At 48.6% G+C, this 18,607-nt stretch overlaps 1 protein-coding gene across 14 annotated transcripts in view; it reads right to left on the bottom strand.

Moving 5' to 3' along the window:
* TRERF1 (transcriptional regulating factor 1) overlaps positions 1–18,607 on the bottom strand; it is a 204,146-nt gene that overhangs the window by 45,174 nt on the left and 140,365 nt on the right. For all 14 annotated transcript variants that reach the window (XM_070456432.1, XM_070456433.1, XM_070456430.1 and 11 more), the window contains one exon: positions 17,326–17,440. The gene's annotated coding sequence lies outside the window, so the exon portion shown is untranslated. The remainder of the gene's footprint in view (positions 1–17,325; positions 17,441–18,607) is intronic.

Raw genomic sequence — 18,607 nt, 5'->3', positions numbered from 1 at the left:
CTGGTCCCAGCCCCGGCATGTTGACCTCTTGCTCTAGTGCATGAGTCCCTCTCCCCTCCCCTTAAGCCCCCCGGGGGTACAGGAGACAGGACGCAGTCTGCAAAGAAGGATGGAAAGGACCATCCTTTGAATCAGAGAGAGAGAGAGAGAGAGAGAGGAAGTTGACTTTGGCGAACAGTTCGGCAAGACTCGTTTGCTTACAATTCAGGGTAACACCCGGCTCCCGCCAGACCACCACCGCTTGTTTGAGGAAGAAAAACCAAAAAGATTTTCCTTTTTCTGACATCAGGCTATCCATCAGGGACTATACACACAATCCCCCTTCGGTCTTAGACAAGACTTCCTCTCAGGTCTGTCAAAAGAGCTTAACTTGGATCCTCCTGGAATTCTGTTTCCCAAAGGAGGCAGAAGCCAAGGGCAGTTCTCCAAGACATGGACATGTGGCTCGTGGTCTCCTTTCTAGCAACACTGTCGTTCTAAATGCTTTCTGATTAGTCTTCTAAATAAAGCCAGTGGGTGTTTTATAATCCAGTAACCCAATTACCGCAGACCAGTTCTGCCAATGCCAGCGATTAGAGCTGAGTCTTCCTCCACGCAGAGTGCCTGGCCCGTCCTTGCTCCCTCCCGCCCCCACTGCTCACGCTGACTCTCAGCCCTGGGTAGATGCACAAGGCTTCCTTTGGACACCAAGAGACGTTTATTTCTCCATCTTTCAGTCTCACCCTGTAACATCAATTGCTTCCTCCCAAGCCCCAGGAACCAGGAAGAAGCCTGACTCCCAGCCTGGAGAGTCTGCACTTCGCTTCCTGGGGCCAGCTCTCCACCAGGGCATGGAGATGGGAGCTATTTCACTTTCTGGGATGCAGTTCTCACTGTCTGTGCTCTCTCTGGGCCAATAGGAGTTCTACCAGAGAATTAATTAACATCGCCAACCCCAGCCCTCGTGACTGCCACATGCCGCTTCCTTCTCACCCTAGCTGGCATGAAGCAGTGTGGATGCTGAGGACACAGGGAGAAAAGGGGAGGCCTCAGGAGTCTAGGGGGGCTTCCGGGAGGAGGCAGACATGGTCTGAGGGGGCCCTGTTGATACATTCCTGGATACAGTTTTTCAAATCACCCCTCCTTGACAAATGGCTGGGACTAGGTGGGGAGATTAGGAATAAAAACTAGTCAGACTTCCCTTTATGGTTCAGTGGCTAAGACTCTGCGCTCCCAATGCAGGGGGCTGGGGTTCGATTCCCGGTCAGGGAACTAGATCCCACATGACACAACTAAGACCTGGGACAGCCAAGTAAACAAACAAATATTTTTAAAAAGGGATAAGGACTAGTTGGAAGTTGACAAGAGATGTGCAGAGAGAAGGCAGAATGGGGAGACACCTGAACCATTCACACATGAGTCCCTGGGCGACCCGAACACTATTTCCTCCTAAGGAGCTGCTGCTGGGAGAATTTCAGGAGCCATGTGACCATATTTTGAAGAACTACCTTGCACCAGGAGATATGACTTGGTCATGACCACTGGCCTCCCAGCCCAGAGACTGGCATCTGTGCCTGGCCTTATCTTCTGTATTCCTTCCTGCAAACTTACACGGAGGACCTACTGTGCCAGCGCCCTGCTAAGGGAGACAAAGCCCTGCAAACCTGTGTCTTGAGGCCCACAGCCTTGGTGGGGGGTGGGGGGGGCAGGGTGCAGGTGCCAGGCTTCCTAAAGAGCCAAAAAATTTCATAAGGAGGAAGTGGAGGGGGCAGAGGAAAGCCTGGCAGGGGGCTAGGGTCACTCCAGCCAGCACCCAGGAGGTGCTGTGGGCCTGTCCCCTGCTGCTGGAGATTCAGGGAGGGTCTCGGCAGGGTGACCAGATGGAGGGGTCTGAGCCAGGGTTTCAGGGAGGAGCCTCCACTCATGCCCCTGAGGACCTCAGGCTCAGGCCTCGTGAATCAGCACTGGGGGATGCAGCCAGAGAAGGAGCCCCATTCCCACAGCTGTCGCAAGCAGGGAAGGGAAGGGCTGGGAGACTGGGAGGCTTCCCTCTGATGCAGCCCCAGGGAGCATGGGGTGAAGATGGAGGGAAGGAGGGGTGGCTGGCAGGTAGATGTAGATTCACTGGTCCCACTCCCAGCAACAAGAAACCTAAGAAAACACAAGTCAAGCACCTGAGGACTCTGCTCCTATCACTCAAGCCCCACACCCAGCACCCTGGACCAAGCTGCTGGGAACTCCAGCAGTTCAAGCAGCACAGACTGACTTTCTCTGCAAGGGAAGGGAGGGGGGCGGCCAGCACTGGCCCCTGGGTTGCACCAGCCCCCATCCCCAATGTCGCCTGGGATTCCAGGTAGGCTGCATGGTTAGGGGCTCAATTCACAAATGGAGCAGCTGGCTTGGCTTTGGTCCGTGATGTTGAAGATGTTAAATTGTTCAAAAAACAAATGCCCCTGGACACCCAAGGCCTGGAGAAGGAGCTGGTGTATCAGGGGAAACCACCTCCCTTCTTTCTGGTAAGCAGCCCACAGGTCACTGGGTAACAAAGCCTGGGATGCTCCCTTGTGTGGAAATAAATGCATGAAGCTTCTCATGCTCTCTTGATCCTTTTGTCTGTGTCTCAGGCTTTTCTGGTGGCTTGGACGGTAAAGAATCCGCCTAGAATACAAGAGACCTGGGTTCGATCCCTGGGATAGGAAAACCCTCCGGAGAAGGGAATGGCAACCCACTCCAGTATTCTTGCCTGGAGAATCCTATAGACAGAGGAGCCTGGCGGGCTACAGTCCATGGGGTTGCAAAGAGTTGGACATGACTGAGCGACTAACATGTACACTTGGCCCTTCTGTCTGCGTTTCGGACAGGAGGTACCCCGGGTTATGACGTCAGTGCCACTCTGGGCCATCCTGTCAACACACGGCCCCAGCCTGGGGCAATGCCACAGCCCTTTTGGCCCAGAGTTCTAAGACTTTGGGGGGGGAATTCTGGGAATCAGGAAACAAGCCAGAAGGACCTCTGGTGTCTGGGGCTGGAGGCCTTCCCGGCGGCATTTCCTGAGTCGGTCCCTCCTCCGGGCCCCTGTGAATCGGGTTCTGGCGGATCATCCTCAGTCCGCCCCCACCTTCCCAGCGGGGGTGAACTCATCAAGGGCAGCTGGAGGCCCCTTCTTGCTCGTCTCCAGGACCCAGCCTGGGCCCCACACCTGGCACTGTGCTAAACAGCCATTCGCTCAGTGGAGCCAGACACAGGGCCTCAGCCCCCCTCTCATTTCCCACCATCCCAGAGTCCCTGGACTGAAGTCTGACTCAGTGGCTTGGCTGCCCCTGGCGATGCCTCCTTAGTCCTCGTGCTGAGCGAGGGAGGCCAGCCTTCCTCATCAGAGGAGAGGGCACCCTGACCAGGCTCCTACAGCCCCCGGGAAGCTGTTGAGGGAGGGGAAGCATAGGGTGGACAGACCCAGGGATGGAATAGGGAACACACCCTGCAGGAGATGAACCGACGCGTGCTGTTGCAACCACTTTTGAGACCACTTTTGGGAGGGTCTTGTCCCAAATGACAGCACACACCAAGACTGAGGAAAAACTGCATGCTTTAAGTTACAGATGCTTCTAGGAATTCCACTATTATGGAAAAAAGTTGGAAGTGAATATTCACCTTTGAGTCCCGCTGTTGACGTTCTGTGTGCAATAGTGAGCCCACAGAGCCTGGCTTCCGTCTACACAACAGCTTCTGAGAGGGATCAGGAGATCAAGAGGCGGTCCTGCCCTTTGTGAGGTTTGCCCCCTCCTCTGGTAACCCTTCCATCCCTCCTGGGAAGCTCCCAAGCCTGTCTGGACTCACTCAAGACCGATGTCCCCTTGGTCACTGGCTCTCATTACCTCACTGCCTCCATTTCCCACCAAAATAACTTTCCTTGGGACTTCTCTGGTGGTCCACGGGTTAAGAACCTGCCCTGCAATGTAGGGAACACAGGTTTGATCCCTGGTCAGGGAACTAAGATTGTGGATGCTGCAGGGCAACTAAGCCCAAGTGCTACAACTAGAGAGCTTGCGAGCCACAGTGAAAGATCCCGCACGATGCAACAAAGAACCGATGCAGCTGAATAAATAAACAAACAGTAAAAAAATAACTTCCCTTGACTGCTCTAAGATCAGAGGGCCGAAGTGATGCACCCACCAGGGGCCCCAGCAGCTGAAGCAAGAAGGCAGGCATGGGGTTCCCAGAGCCCCAGCCTCGGGGAAAGTCAGGACCAAGCCCCGGGCAAAGATCTGTAGGCCCAGACACAAGTCATTCCTCCGGGTCAGTTCTCAGACGAGAACCAGACCAGAACCTTGGGTGTTCTGTTTCTCCACCATTGCTAGACTTTAAGTTCTATAGAGGCAGAGCTGTCTTAATACCTCTGCTTTTACATCTCTCCCTTACTTCTCCATGATGGCGTGAGCAGTGTTTGACCCAAAGCCGACCCACTCAGTGTTTAGGGAAAGCAGTCAACAAGACTGTCAAACTTCCCTTCTCTTTTGCATCCACAAGTCGTCGACTTACGTCACTCTGAATTAACTGATGCACCTACAGGAACAAGGACTCCAGGCACGAGAAGGTTGGGAACACGGTTGGTGCTTGCTTGGCCCCCGACCTCATTTGGGGGAGTGGGTGTTACGTGTGTGGGTGTCTGGGGAGCTGTGGATGAAGGTCGTGAGGTAGGAGTTGGTTAAAGACCCCTTTGCCTGCGTGTGAAAGTGTCTTGGGAGCTTTAATACGCTACAAAAACGCATGATGTTGCTGAATAACACCTTCCTGCAGTATTCTCTCTGCATTTCTTCTTCTTCTGCAGGCCACATTGCACAGCTCGTGAGATCTTAGTTCCGCAATCAGGGATTGAACCCGGGCCCACAGCACTGAAAGTGCAGAGTCCATACCACTGGACCGCCGGGGAGTCCTGTCTCTGTGCATTTCATGTGTCAGTTACATGTCTTCAGGTCAGGTACAGACCCTCTGGGGGCCAAGAGCTGGGTTCCCAGTGGTGCCTAGAGCAGAGATGGGCAGGGCAGGGCCTTGGTGAACATTTTCAGAGATGAGCGCAGCTCTTTTTTCCAAAGGTTTTCACAGTAGAATTTCTGACAAAGCTGACAGCTAGACATCATGTTTCAGGAAACAGGTGAAGAAAGACAGGTCTCTTAAGATCTCCTTGAGTTCCTGTTTAACCCCCTATGGAGCTGTTTGGGATAGAAATCCCCAGCCTGAACTCCCAGCTGCTCCTGGCTGAGTTGAACCCCCCAACAGTTTAGAGGGGACATGGCACTCTCTGCTTGCAAAACAGAGAAGAGGCCAAAGCCTATGACCTGAACCTCAAAAGCTTATTGTCTCAGCAGATGACCCTAACTCCACTTCAGAGAACAGGGGGCTGTAGGTATTCACCCCCTCCACTTCCTGACCCCCACACAAACGTCCACCCTCCACCTGCACCCCAACAACTCTCTCTCCACTCAGCTTAAATACTGGAGGGGCCTGGATCGGAAACATGGGACCCCAAGAGCTCACCTCCCCCACTTCCAATCGGCTATCAATTCTGGTTGGCCTCTCCTCCATAACATTCCCTGACCACCTTCTTCTCTTATCCCCACTGACCCAATGCACAGAACAGTCCTTTATAGCTGGCCTCATTCGCTCTAGCCTTAGCCCCTCTAGCCCACTGTCCACAACACATCTCTGCTTCAAACCACCAATGTGCCCTCTGTCCACAGGAGAAGCATCCATAGAGCTCAGCCTAGCAGAGAGCCCCACACAATTTGGCCTCACCTCCTCTTTCAATGATTTGCCCCACCATTCACCCATATATGTCTCGAACCCCCTACATGGAGCCACACAGAGTCTCCAGAATACTGGTCCCTCTGCCTGAAATCCCCTTTTCCCCCTTTCTCCTTCTTCTCAACCTACAAGCTCCTGTTCAACCTATCTTTTATGATGCCTTCCTTGACTCTCAGACATTCAATGAAATGAAGTTTTTACTGAGGGCCCTCTATGTCCCAGGCACAGCGGACACAGTGAGAGGGGTGCAAGATGTGGTGTCAGGGGCTTGCTATCGAGGGACGGGGGAGGGTCAGACAGTGACAGATCCAAGTCTGTGACTGTGATGAGGGGTTACAGCAGGGGCTGTGACCCCAGCAGAAGGTCGGGGAGAATCTTCTGTGTAACTCAGTGATACAACCACCTGCAGGATGAGAAGGATGTAACAGGAAAACAGTGTGGAAAGCTGCCTCCCAAAGTCAAGGACAGCACGGGCAAAGGCCCTGTGGCAGGTGGGAACGCGGTGGACACAAGAGCAGAAAGAAGGCCAGAATGGCCAGAACAGGAGCATAGCAGTGAAACTGGAGAGGGGGCAGTGGCTAGACCACCCCAGGTTCTCAAAGGTTAGGAGTTTTATCTTTACATCAAGAGCAACTGAGGAACAAGAAAAGGGTTTTGAGCAGTGTGTATGTGTTTGTGTTTGTGTGTGTGTGTGTACAAGCATGTGTCACTGATCAGATTTCCATTAAGCAAAGGCCACAGGATGGAAGAGAGATCAGCAAACCTTTTTTGTAAAGGGTTGGATAATATATATTTCAGGCTTCACAGCCAGGAGGCAAAATTGAGGTTATGATGTAGATATATATATATATATATATATATATATATATATATTAATATATATAATAAGAGGAAAAACAAATTTCTACAAACTTCTTGAGGAAACTCAAAATATAAGAGTAATTGAGTACGGTTTTCTATAATGTAGATCTAATGAGAAGAATGGAGTTATTTTTTGGAGGGATAACATTTTGTTTAATTGGGTTTAAAGTCAGTGTCCCATATCATCAAATCACCATATGGACAAAACATTTCTAGCTCGTGGGCTGTACACAGTCAGGCAGCGGCTGGATTGGCCCACGGGCCATAATCTGTGGACCCCTGGTCAGAAAAACTGGCTGCAGGAGGGTGAGTGATGATACTGGATGGATGCAGGGGAAGCTTAGTGACGGTCCAAGCCAGGCAGTTGGGATGTGGGTGGTGATGGAGGGGCATCTGGGGGTGAATCTGACGGGACTTAGTGATGAGATGGGCACAGGAGTGTGGGAGAAGTGAGTGTCAAGATGACGCTTAGATCTGCATCTGTGAAGATGGAGCAGCGCGAAAGCACTTTTGTTCTGAGACCTATGACAGGAGCTGTCACAGAGGCAGCTGGACCGAGGGCTCCAAGGCTCAGAGAGGCTGGCGAATCCCCTGACAAGCGGGTAAGTGAAGATGGAGACAGGAGGAAGAACGCCTGGAGGGCAACTGAGAATGGCAAGACTCAGGCTGCGCGTCTTGATTACACCACTGAGTGCCCCAGTTCCAGCTGTTTTATCTGCCTCCAGCATCAGACTGGGACCTCTTTTAAGGAGTATCTACTGGGTTCAGCACAATACAGGGCACCCACTGGGAGCTAAGGACACAAGACATGGAAGGATAGAGAGAGGAAGGGGGGACATTTCACTTCTGCAGGCTCATACAGAGAAGAGCCCCCTCCATTCACAATGGAAGCCCACTTCCCACGTCCACCCTCAGAGCCCACCACCTCCCTGGCTAACCTTCCACGGGAGCTGCTTTCCATAAGGGTCATGGGAACTTCCCTGATCACTTAAAATCACTTAAGTGTGTGCGTGCAAACACACGCACACACAAATCTCCCACTCACCAACCCTGGCCACATGATTTGTGGTGATGTATTGACAACATGCCCATCAGCTGTCAGTTCAACATGTCTAAATATTATGTTCCATCACCCAGAACATCTTTTTAAAAAAAGTGGCAGTCCCAGTCACAGCAAGGAGGGGAGAAAGGGGAAAAAGCCACAGGTCAACGAAAATCAATTTTCCTTTCTTTCTCCCTTTCTTTTCTTTCTCTTGCCTTTTTCTGAACAGAAGAGTGACAACCTTGTGGCTCCATCTCTCCAATAGCCCTGGGACGAGGAGGTCAGGGCTGACATGGAGACTGATCCGCCCTGGCAGCCATGGGTGTGTCTGCCTGCGGTCAGTGGAGCTCAGGGCAGACCCGTCCCCTGAGGCCACAGCCACGAATCCTCTGGCCCACGTGGAGTCTCTGGTAAGGACACTGAGGAGTTCATGGGAGGGCGTGCTTGTCCTCACCACCAACAGTAGCCTTCTGGAAAGCACTGGACAAAGCTCTGACATCCACTATTTTGTCCCCACCACAGGCCTGTGAGTTCAGAATTGCTTTCCCCATTTCAGAGATGAGGAAACTCACATGCAAGTGATGATGTACCCATGGCCACACACATGCGACAGGGGGTTAAACCTCCAGCCCTCTGATGCCAGGAGGAAGTGTCCTCTGATACTGTGCGGTGTCCTTCGTTCATCTGTCACAGATCGCAGTAGCACGAAGTTACTTCCCCTAGCTAGACCCCTGCAGCGCCCCCCAGTTCTGACCAGTCAAGGAGAGCTGGCTTATGCCCTGGTGTAGACACGCCCTGGCCATCAGCTCCAGGCAGCCTTCAACCGTCCAGCATACAGCTATGGAAGTATGAGAAAGAATCTGATGCAACTTACACCCCAAGATCTTTCTCTTGCTAAGTTTAAAAGGCTAGCTTCAGTTCTCTGAAACCTTGTTTTTTTTTTAACTCATCAGGAACTTTTCTCACTGGAGAGAAACAAAATGGATTATGTGGCAGGCGTTTCCCTTACAGAGGCACCCAAAGCACCAGACTCTGGAGTCAGAAGACCAGAGTTCAAATCGTTAACATTCCATGGCAAAGTGAGAACTGGGCAGGCCTATCTAATCTCTTTTTTGAGTTTTTCTGGGGCCTCAGTTTTGACATCTGTCAAAGGGGCGTAACAACACCTAGTTGCTCCAGGTTGTGGGTGAAGGTTAAACAGGAGAAGGTTTGGAACGTGCGTGGTGCCCAGGGAGGACTCAGAGTCTCACCGCCTGGGTGGGGTTTCTGCTGTTTGGTTTTGACTTGGGGACAGTTTAGATCAGGCTCAGTGACTCAGGGATGACTGAATATGTTTAGTTATTTGTTTCCTGGGCAACCTTCAGCCTTCTCTTTTGTTTCAGTGAGCAGCACGGCGCTCAGGGGCAGAGATGGCTAGACGTGGACGCGGCAAGGAAGAGAGAAAAACCACAGCCGTGTGGGCCCCTCTGGTGTAGTGACAGGTAACCTCTCTTCCCCTACCACTCCCCTGAAAGCACCACCACATCTGAGAACATGCACCTTTATCCCCAGGGAAGATCCAGAGTGGCCGTGGAAAGGTTAATGTCCACTTAGTATACTGTTCACCAGGCAGAGGACGAAGCAAGGGGCGCACAGGCCCACATGACTTGCTCATTGATGAAGGATGCTTCTGGGGCAGGTGGGTCCCTGCGAGAGAGGCCTGCAGATCTCCACGGGTCAGTGCGACGCAGCGGTGCCTGAGAGGGACTCCGTGTGGCCGTGGGTCAGGCCGAGTTCTGCAGCGAAGCTACCGGTAACTGAGAAGGTGTTCTGCTCTCCAGTTGTCTGGCTCACAGACTGCTCAGACTCCAGGAGAAGGGAAGAGAGGTTAATTCTTGAGTGGCCACCTCAAGCTGAGGGATATTAGTGGTTATCATTAAAGCAAGAAGTTGAAAGGGGTGCTGCCCCAGTTACCCGGCAAGAGACATTTCATTCCCTCCACCATGCCTAATAAGGAGATAATCTACTTCCTTTCCTGTTTCGAGGAGGGCTCCAGCTCTCAGATTCCAGGAAATTGGCAGTAACTGTGTCCATATCTGATATTTCCTTACGTGCAGTTACAGCCTCCTGGCCTCTCAAACAACGGCCCCCTTTAAGGGATGTGGGACACGCTGTCTGGCAGGACTGGCCCAGGCAAGCAGGCCTTGGTGCCCACATCTGCCACCTAACGTGTTGGGTAAACAAGACCCTTTCTAGTGGAAGCTCCAAGTCCCTCAGAGTCCATGCCAGCCTCCCAGAAGTTAGGGGGGAAAGGAGGCCAACCCTTGACATTTGGGGAACACTCCTAGACCTGTTGTTTTTCTGTGAGTTTTGAGCTAACCTATGGAAGCTCCAAAGGATGAAGAGAGTTCCAAAAGATCACACATGCCAGGAAGATGCCAACCTGAGGGAGAAAGAGCGGAGGCCTCTGGTTGTCGGCCAAAGAAGCCCTCAGAACCACACATGACCAACAAGAGCCTCCGCATGACTTGAGTGTTCCCAAAACATAAAGAAGAAGGCATCATGGACGTGCAGAGGAACAAACCCCCGTTTATTTCTATTCCACCGATGACAGCAGCACAGACTCTCTGTCTCTCCCGCTAGTCTGCCTCCTTCTCCCTCCACTCTCCGACTTCTGGACCGGAACCAAGCCTCCCCCTCCTCTGGATCATGTGCACACAGATTATCTGCCTCTTCATGGGACACTCACAGGAAATTTAAACATTCTCAGAAGGGGTTCTTCTAAGCCCACTTCCCCTGTCCTCCGCCCCCACCCCCCCACCCAGTTGCTGCGTATTCAGGAAATGCAAACCCAATATAAAGATAACCCGGGCCAAACAGAAAAGGAGTCTGGCCCTGTGACCTTGTTGGGCAAATTACTTCCCCTCCCTGCATCTCAGACTCAGCTTCTGCAGAATGAAGAGGCTGGACCTGATGGGCTGCAAGAAGCTCCCACTGCCTGCGACCAGCAAGGGCTCAGCTGGGAGAACCTTCTAGACCCTGCCTGTCTCGGGGACACCCAGCAACCTTGAGGCAGAATACTGAAGCAGTAGGGTTTTCTACCACTGACACCTGATCCTTAAAATCTCTGGCTCCCTGGGTGGGCGGGGAGTGCTAGGAGTCAGGACACCTGGATGCCTGTCTCAGTTCTGCTGTATTTTGGAAAAGGAAAGTGAGTGAGTGGGGGAGGTTATCAGAGCAGACTGAAGCTCCAGCTGGAGTGTTTTAATTTTTTTTAATAGAATAATCCAGGGACTTCCCTGGTGGTCCAGTGGTTAAGACTCTGTGTTTCCACTGTAGGGGGCATGGGTTTAAGCCCTGGTTGGGGAACTAAGATCCCACATGCCATGAGGCACTGCCAAAAGAGGAAAAATACAATAACATAAGTATTAAAAAATATAATAATCTATATGACTAGTATAACACAGATTATTAAAATAGTTTTAGAACCAAAGCCACCCAACAGAGAAGAGGATGGTCAGCCTCCACAGCGGCACTTACAGACTCAACCGAGAGCCCATTTCCATTGGCTTTTATGAGGCCATGGCAGCATATGCGTCCTGTGCCCGGAGCGCCTCCTGCCTCTCTACCATCATAACTTCAGCCCCCAAACTCCTCACATACTCCCGTACGTGATGTGTCCCGACTTCCTGCTTCTGGAAAGGGTTTCCACATCTGCGTTGAGCAAAAACCCTGGTTTGACTGTATGGACTCTGCTGACAAGGAGAAGTCAACCAATGAAGAGTATTTAGTCTACCAGTTGAGCTCCCCATGGGCAAGGCCAGCTGGACGGTGTAAGTAATCAATCTTGGCTCACAGCCCTGAGTAACTAAAACAGAGGAGGGACAGGAAGCATGAATCATTATCTGGAGAGAGGCTGTTAATAAACTTTGAGGTTTGTAGGCTGGGTGGAGATGGGGCGGGGTTGGCCTGGCCCCTCAGCTAGGTCGAGAATGTCGGTGGACATCTTCTTGGGAGCTAGCCCCCCTCCCGAGTGCAGCAACATCAGTGCTCAGGCACCTAGAAACCCCCATTGTCCTAGATATTTGAGCCATACTCAGAGAGAGAAGATAAGTAGTTGACTCCAAATAATGTTTTGATCCTCAGAGACTAAATATTTAAAGTCACCAATCCCTGTTTTACAAAAGTGAGTTGGCAGCCTTTATAGACAGGCAAAAAGGCAAATGCATATCCATTCAAGACCAGCATGTTCACTGGCCATGAGTGATTAAACACAGGAAACCCGGTGAAACACAGTCAAACATTAATTCCAGGACGTGTCAGGGAGCTTGATATGCTAATGGACGTGGCTTTCTAAGATGGGTCACGGCGGCCATCTGTGGGGCTAGAAGCACAGCATTGGGTCTCACTGGTTCCAGAGAATGCCCATCTCTAAACCTCAGTTCACACTACTTCTACATCGACCGTGTACAAGGTTCCTTTTCCAGCCACCTCACCCTACCTTTCCCCAGGGGCCAGCTCCCATCTTTTCCCTAGCCTTCCCCAGAAAGCCTTCCCTGCCCAGTCGAGGACACAAGGCTGTCCCCCTTGAAAACCTACTCTGAATACCTGGCACTTAATCTTTGGAAGGCGTTTTTCCCTTTATGCATTTTTTTGGTCATAAAGTCTTTTAAATGAATAGACTATTTCTCAGAAGAGTTTTTGGGTCTCAAGCAACTCTGCATTTTTCAAAACATTTGCCCACTGTACAAACCCCAGAGTTACTACAAATAGCAGGTGCTAAAACACTGTTGCTTGATAGATACCGAATCAGGAAGTGACACAAATCTAAGCATAATATAAAGTCAGTGACTTATGAAAAGGGAGTGTGAAATAAAAAATAGTCATGTAAGCTGTAAGGATGGACGTAAAATGAACAATGAAGACGACCCATCCTGCCCCTTCAGGACAGATGTCTAGCAGAGTGGGTGTGCCGTCCACTGACTGAGGGACTGGAGCTCCACAAGGGAAAATTCCCCAGCAAGTGGGGTCCCGAGACTCTAGCGCCCTCATGGTTCCATGACAGAGAAAACAACCTGGAGGGAGGGCCAAGATGCTGAAGCGTTCCGTTTCTAGAAATGACCATTTCTAGAATTCATGGTTTATAGCTGATGCAAACACTGGCTAGACCGATGTGTTTTGTTTTCCCTCAGATTATTATTATTATTTTAAAAAACATACCCCAGTGAGGCTGGGAATCTTACATTGACCCTAGATTTCTGCCTCCACTGAACAAAAGCGTGAGCCCGGAAGGGGTCTCTTCTCAGTCACAATGATACTGACGGCCATGGGCTGAGTGCTTGTGATAGACTGTAAGCTCTTGTTACAAGCTCTGTATACACACGTCATCTCATTTAGTCCTTGAACCGCTCTGTCTGTGGTCCCCATGTTGCAGATGAAGAAACTGAAGCGCTGAGAGGTGAAGCTAGGGCATAGCAGAGCTGGGTTCAAGCCCATAAAGTCTAAGCACCCTGCTCTGTGGTCTCCCCTCTGATGAAAGGCTCACCAAGAGAAGACAGGAAAACTAAGAGCAGGAAGGATGGGGATGGGGGTGTGTGGAAAAGAGGCACAGGGAGGGGAAGATGCTAGAAGGAGAGAGGGCACACGGATGAGAGGAAGTTGGGGTCTAGACGAAGTGCACACGGGATCTGGCTGTGGGTCTAGGAGGCCTTTGCCAAGTGGGAACGAAGCAGGAAGGTTGCTGGTGACCACGGGAGAAACAAGCCACCGAAAATGCAGAAGCCATTTCCTCTCTCGAGGAAGATAAACAATAGATTCATAAACAAATTTTACAAAGCTGCTCAGCTATTTAAAGCATTCTGGTAGGAACTTGTATCCTTTGAGAGTATAAAGCTACTCCTGAAAAATGGTCAACAGTTATTTTGGGGAGAGAAAAGGTAGGGAAGGGGGGTGGGGAGGGATATACTCCCTCCGAGTCCCTCACCAGCTAGCCCTATGTGCCTGCAGCCCATAACATGTCTTTTCTGAGCCTTCTGTGAACAAGGAATAGCAATTCTTGCCCCACAGGCTATAGTGGAGAAGAAAGAAGACAGACCTTCCAGCAATATGGCCCACCAGATACCCTACTTGACCTTCTCAACTGAAACAACTAATGTCCTATTTAAAATATAAAATATAAAAATTGTAAACACACTACTGAACTGGTAAAAATGGAAGGATTCTTCAAAGACCAAAAGCAGGAACCTTGGGATGTAAGAGAAGAGCAAAGCTGGCTTTTGCCCTATGGGTTCCTGCCACATCCTATGGATTCTAAGTTTCCCATGAAAACTGCACATGGCTCAGGAAACAGGAGAAATATCTCAGGTCTGACATAAAATTGGGACTCCAAAAGGCTCCCGCCTTCAATGAACAAGAAATAGACCCACAACCCAAAAGGAGACCACAAGAAAACCTGACCTTGGGCTGGGTAGAAATTTGAACTTGTAAGCTGGACCTCACACAGGTTTGCAGTCTGAATTCAAGTTCTGGGTAGAAAATGAATTTAAAGTGATTTTTTATTTGAGAGTGCCCCAAGACAACCAGCAGAAGTTAATGCAAAACCTCTCTGAAAAATCAACTTCAACCCATCCCTCAAATACTTCTCAAAGGAAAGTATCTAAGGAAAATGAAGAGCTCAGAGAAACTAACAACGAGGAAACATGGCACTATGAGTCCTGGCCAGCAGAAGCAACAGACAGCAGAACCAGACCTGCAGAGTTCAGATTCTGCAATTACCAGACGTGAAATTCTACAATGTCTAAACAGGAACTTCAGTGGAGTGAAGAAAGAAAGAAGTTTGTAAATATAAGCAAGAAATGAGAGGTCATAAACTCACCAAGCAGATTTAAAAAAGAATGGACCAGGTGACTTCCCTGGTGGTCCACTGGTTAAGAACCTGCCTTCCAATGCAGGGGACATGAGTTTGATCCCTGGTCAGGGAATTAAGCTCCCACATGCTTTAGAACAACTAAGACTCTGAGCCACAACTACTGAACCTGTGCACCACAACTGGGGAGAAGCCCATGTGCCGCAACTAAGACCTGGTACGGCCAAATAAATAAATACTTAAAAAATAATGGACCAGAACTAATAGAAATGATAAATAAAAAAGCTGAATGGAAAATTTTCAATGTATAGATTAAAGAGCATTTGAGACACAGAATAAATTAAATGGAAGACACATTTGAAGACATTATTCAGAGTTCAGCACAGAGGGACAAAGAGGTAAAAAGCATGGAACAGAGGCTGAGAGATACAGAGAACAGAATGAGAAAGTCCACCACATGCCTAACTGGAGTTCCAAAGAGAAGTATCAGAGAGAATGGAAAACAGGCAATATTCAAAGAATGAAGAGTGAGAATTTTCCAGAATTGTGGAAAGTCACCCATGTTTAGCAGTAGGAATCCCAACGAAACCCAGAATAAAGACAGAGACACTGACACCTAAATATATAAGAAAGAAATAGAAGAACACCAAAGAGAACAGCAACATCTTTAACGTTAACTAGAGAGAAATGCCAGGTCACTTATAAAGGAACAGTAATTAGATTGACAGCCAACTTCTCAGTAACATTGAGAGCCAGACGCAGTGGAATAAGGGTTTCAGTGACAGAAGAGAATATATTCCAATAAAGTTACCTCTCAAAACTGCGAGCAAAATAAAGACAGCTTCATGTCAACAAAAACCAAGCGGAAACAAAACAAAAACAACTTGAAAGTTTACTACCAATAGATTCTCACTAAAGATAATTCAAATGGGTTTATTTTAGGCAGAAGGAAAATGATCTCATGAAAGAATGGTGAGAAAAGAATATGAATAAATCTATACAAACACGTATAAAAACAATGATGTCTAACTTGCAGGGGGTAAAATAGAATAGAAAGAAAACATAAGATAATAATTGTACATAAGTCGGAAGAAGTGGTGGCTAGAATTAAACCAGTTTATGATTCTTGAATTTTGGGGCAGGAAGGTAAAGACATTTTATACTTTGTTAAGTATGCCTATTAAAATAGATGGGCTAAACATTGAAAGAACAGACACAGCACATAAGTTCCAAATAAGAAGACAGAAGATGGAATGAGGAAGGAAAAAAATCTCAATTGAAAAGAAACAGTAGAAAAAACTGAAAGTATATAAAGATGATAGAAATGAATCCCTATTTATCAGTTAGATACACCTGTTCTAAGTATCTATGTGTCAAACAGCACTGCCCTAAAACATACAAAGCAAATTTTTTGGCAGTACAAGGAGAAATGGACAAATCCAACAGGAGATTTTTAACAGGTCTCTCAATAATTGAAAGACAGATAAAAACAGAAAAGGACATAATATACATAATTTGAATAGCACAGTGAACTATATTATTTTAATGATCATATATAGAAAACTACTAAATACTAATAATTGGAGAGTATACACTTTTTCAAGCACTCACGAAACATTTAAGAAAAAATTTGAAAACATAAAATATTTAAAAGGAGCATGCAGAAATGGTTCAGGGCTTATTTCAAAATCTTTCCAAGGATCTATACCTGTTTTGTCTTAAAAGAGACAAAGAGCCTGTCTTTTTTGCTCACTGATGTATCTCCAGGGTCTAGTACAGTGACTGTCACAAAGGAGGAACTTAATATGTCCTGAAGAATGAATGGTGAATGGAGTCTGTGTTGAGGAAGGTACAGGTCAGGTGGGCAACTGGCAGGACCAAACTGGAGGTGATGAAGCCCCCTTCTAACATGGAGGGGACAAGAGAACAAGGTGAGTGGCATCAGTCTCCAGAGAGAATTTTCTCTTCAAGATAAGCAGAGTCATGACAGTCATCATCAAATTCAAAGAGGGTCATGTGGAAGAGACTTTGAAAGCCCAGTCTTTGGGGCTCCACGTGGCAAAGCAGAGGAGAAAAGACAGAAATTGCAGAGAGGAAGTATTTGTCCCAATATTAGTAGGAATTTTCTAACAATTCACTGTTCAACACTGGCCAAAAATTGGCCCCTTCTAAGGCCCCTTATGACCCTGCGTGGGAAAGGAGACTCCGTGTAGGGCATTCCGCGAGTCCCAGGCCATCCACCCAGTTCTATCCTATTCCAGAGATTCCTTCACCCCCAGAATCCTGGATGCTGTTGTTATTTAGTCACTCAGTCATATCCGACTCCTGTGATCCCATAGGCTGTAGCCACCAGGCGCCTGTGTCCATGGGATTTCCCAGGCAAGAATACTAGAGTGGGTTGCCAAGCTCCCCTCCAGGGGATCTTCCTGACATAGGGATCAAACTTGAGTCTCCTCCATTAGCAGGCAGATTCTTTACCACAGAGTCACCAGGGAAGCCCAATATACCTGATCCCTCAAAGACCTGTCCAAGGTCCCAGATTCAGAAGGTAGTGGAGGAATAATGACAGCTTCAGTCCCCAGAAACTCAATTCCATGTCCTTTCTGCTTCATCACTGGCTTCTCCATTAACCGAAACAAAGACATTTTGCCCCATTAGGCTGACATGCACCTTTTCAGTCTACCCACATCCCAGTAAACACTATTTTTCCAGTACATGGCAAGTGATTACAAAATCATAGCAAATTAGTTCAAATGAAAAATGTGCACACCTTCCAGGAGAAGGGGAACAAACTTACCTTGACTTCTGCAGCAGATGGTTGAGATGGGGGCCTGGCTCTGGAGGCTTCTCCTGCGGCCGGCCAGTCATGCTGCTCTCATGCTGCTGGGCAGGTGGGGAGAGGAGGCCTGGTTCTGTGGGAAAAAGAGAAGAGACAGTCACTCCATCGCTTGTTCCCAGCTCTCCATCACCAGCGTGCCGAGGACACTATCCAGAAGCCGAGGGAGCTCACCCACTTTCATGTCACTAGGGAGCAGACATGCACGGGATGGATGTTTCCCACGCCCTCCACTGTGCCAGGCAGGGATCTAAGGAACGAGGCTACAAAGATGAATTAGACGCAGCCCCTGCTCTCAAGCAACAACAGCCTAGCAAGACAGAGAGAGGCATACATATGTTTCATTACAGGATAATTTGGCAAGTGCTGCAATTTCCCCAAATTCATTCAACAGCCTACCTGTCCCACAGGGGGCAGAGACAACTTACAAAAAAGCGCCACAGTACAGGGCTTCTCAACCTATAAATGATGAAGGACCAGTTCTTTAATTTTCAATCCATCACAGATGAATACTTTTATAAAATATAAGATAAAGGAAGGGGTAGAAAAATGAAGTGACAAAGATATTCATACAAAGTACAAGCCTTCTTCTAATGATTCAACAGCTTACTTGGTCAAATCGGCATGGAAGCATCTCAGGGCTTACTCTCAATTTCTGTACTGATCTGGTCAACAGTTTGCAGACCAGCACCATTCCACACACCACGGCTGAGAAACACCACTACAGGAAACGTTTACACAAGCTGTGACTTTCCTAAGACGGCTGGCTGAGCTCTTGGTTGAGAGAGAGTCACTAGAAATAAAATGATGTCAAACTCACCCTCTAGACTACAGTTCAGATTGCTCAGAGAGTCTCTCTCCAAGAAGCAAGAGTTATGACATAGATGTTGAGAAAGTGCGGCGTTGGGGTGTCTGTTCAGAGGTGGTGGCACCAATTCACTGGGTTCATGGGAGCCTAGTCAGGAGTTGTGCCTGGAGCCCTGTCCTGTTCTACCTTGAACGTCAAAGCATAACTATGGCAACCCCAGCCAAAACGACCACCCAGAATTGAAGAACAAAGTGTCATTTATTAAAATGGACTGAGACGTTTCAGAAAATAAATCATTTCCAAAATGTCAAGAGGGCTGCTGCTGCTCATTCCTACTATTTAACGCTATAAAAATGATTTTTTTTTTAAAATTGAGAAATCTTTTGTCTGTGACAGCCAGCTCCCAAAAAAGCCTTTAAATGCCTATTGCCTTAA

Source organism: Odocoileus virginianus, chromosome 27, assembly GCF_023699985.2.
Source record: "Odocoileus virginianus isolate 20LAN1187 ecotype Illinois chromosome 27, Ovbor_1.2, whole genome shotgun sequence".
NCBI lineage: Eukaryota > Metazoa > Chordata > Mammalia > Artiodactyla > Cervidae > Odocoileus > Odocoileus virginianus.
The sequence above is the reverse complement of the archived record's forward strand: the minus strand, read 5'-3'. Positions and strand labels throughout refer to the sequence as shown.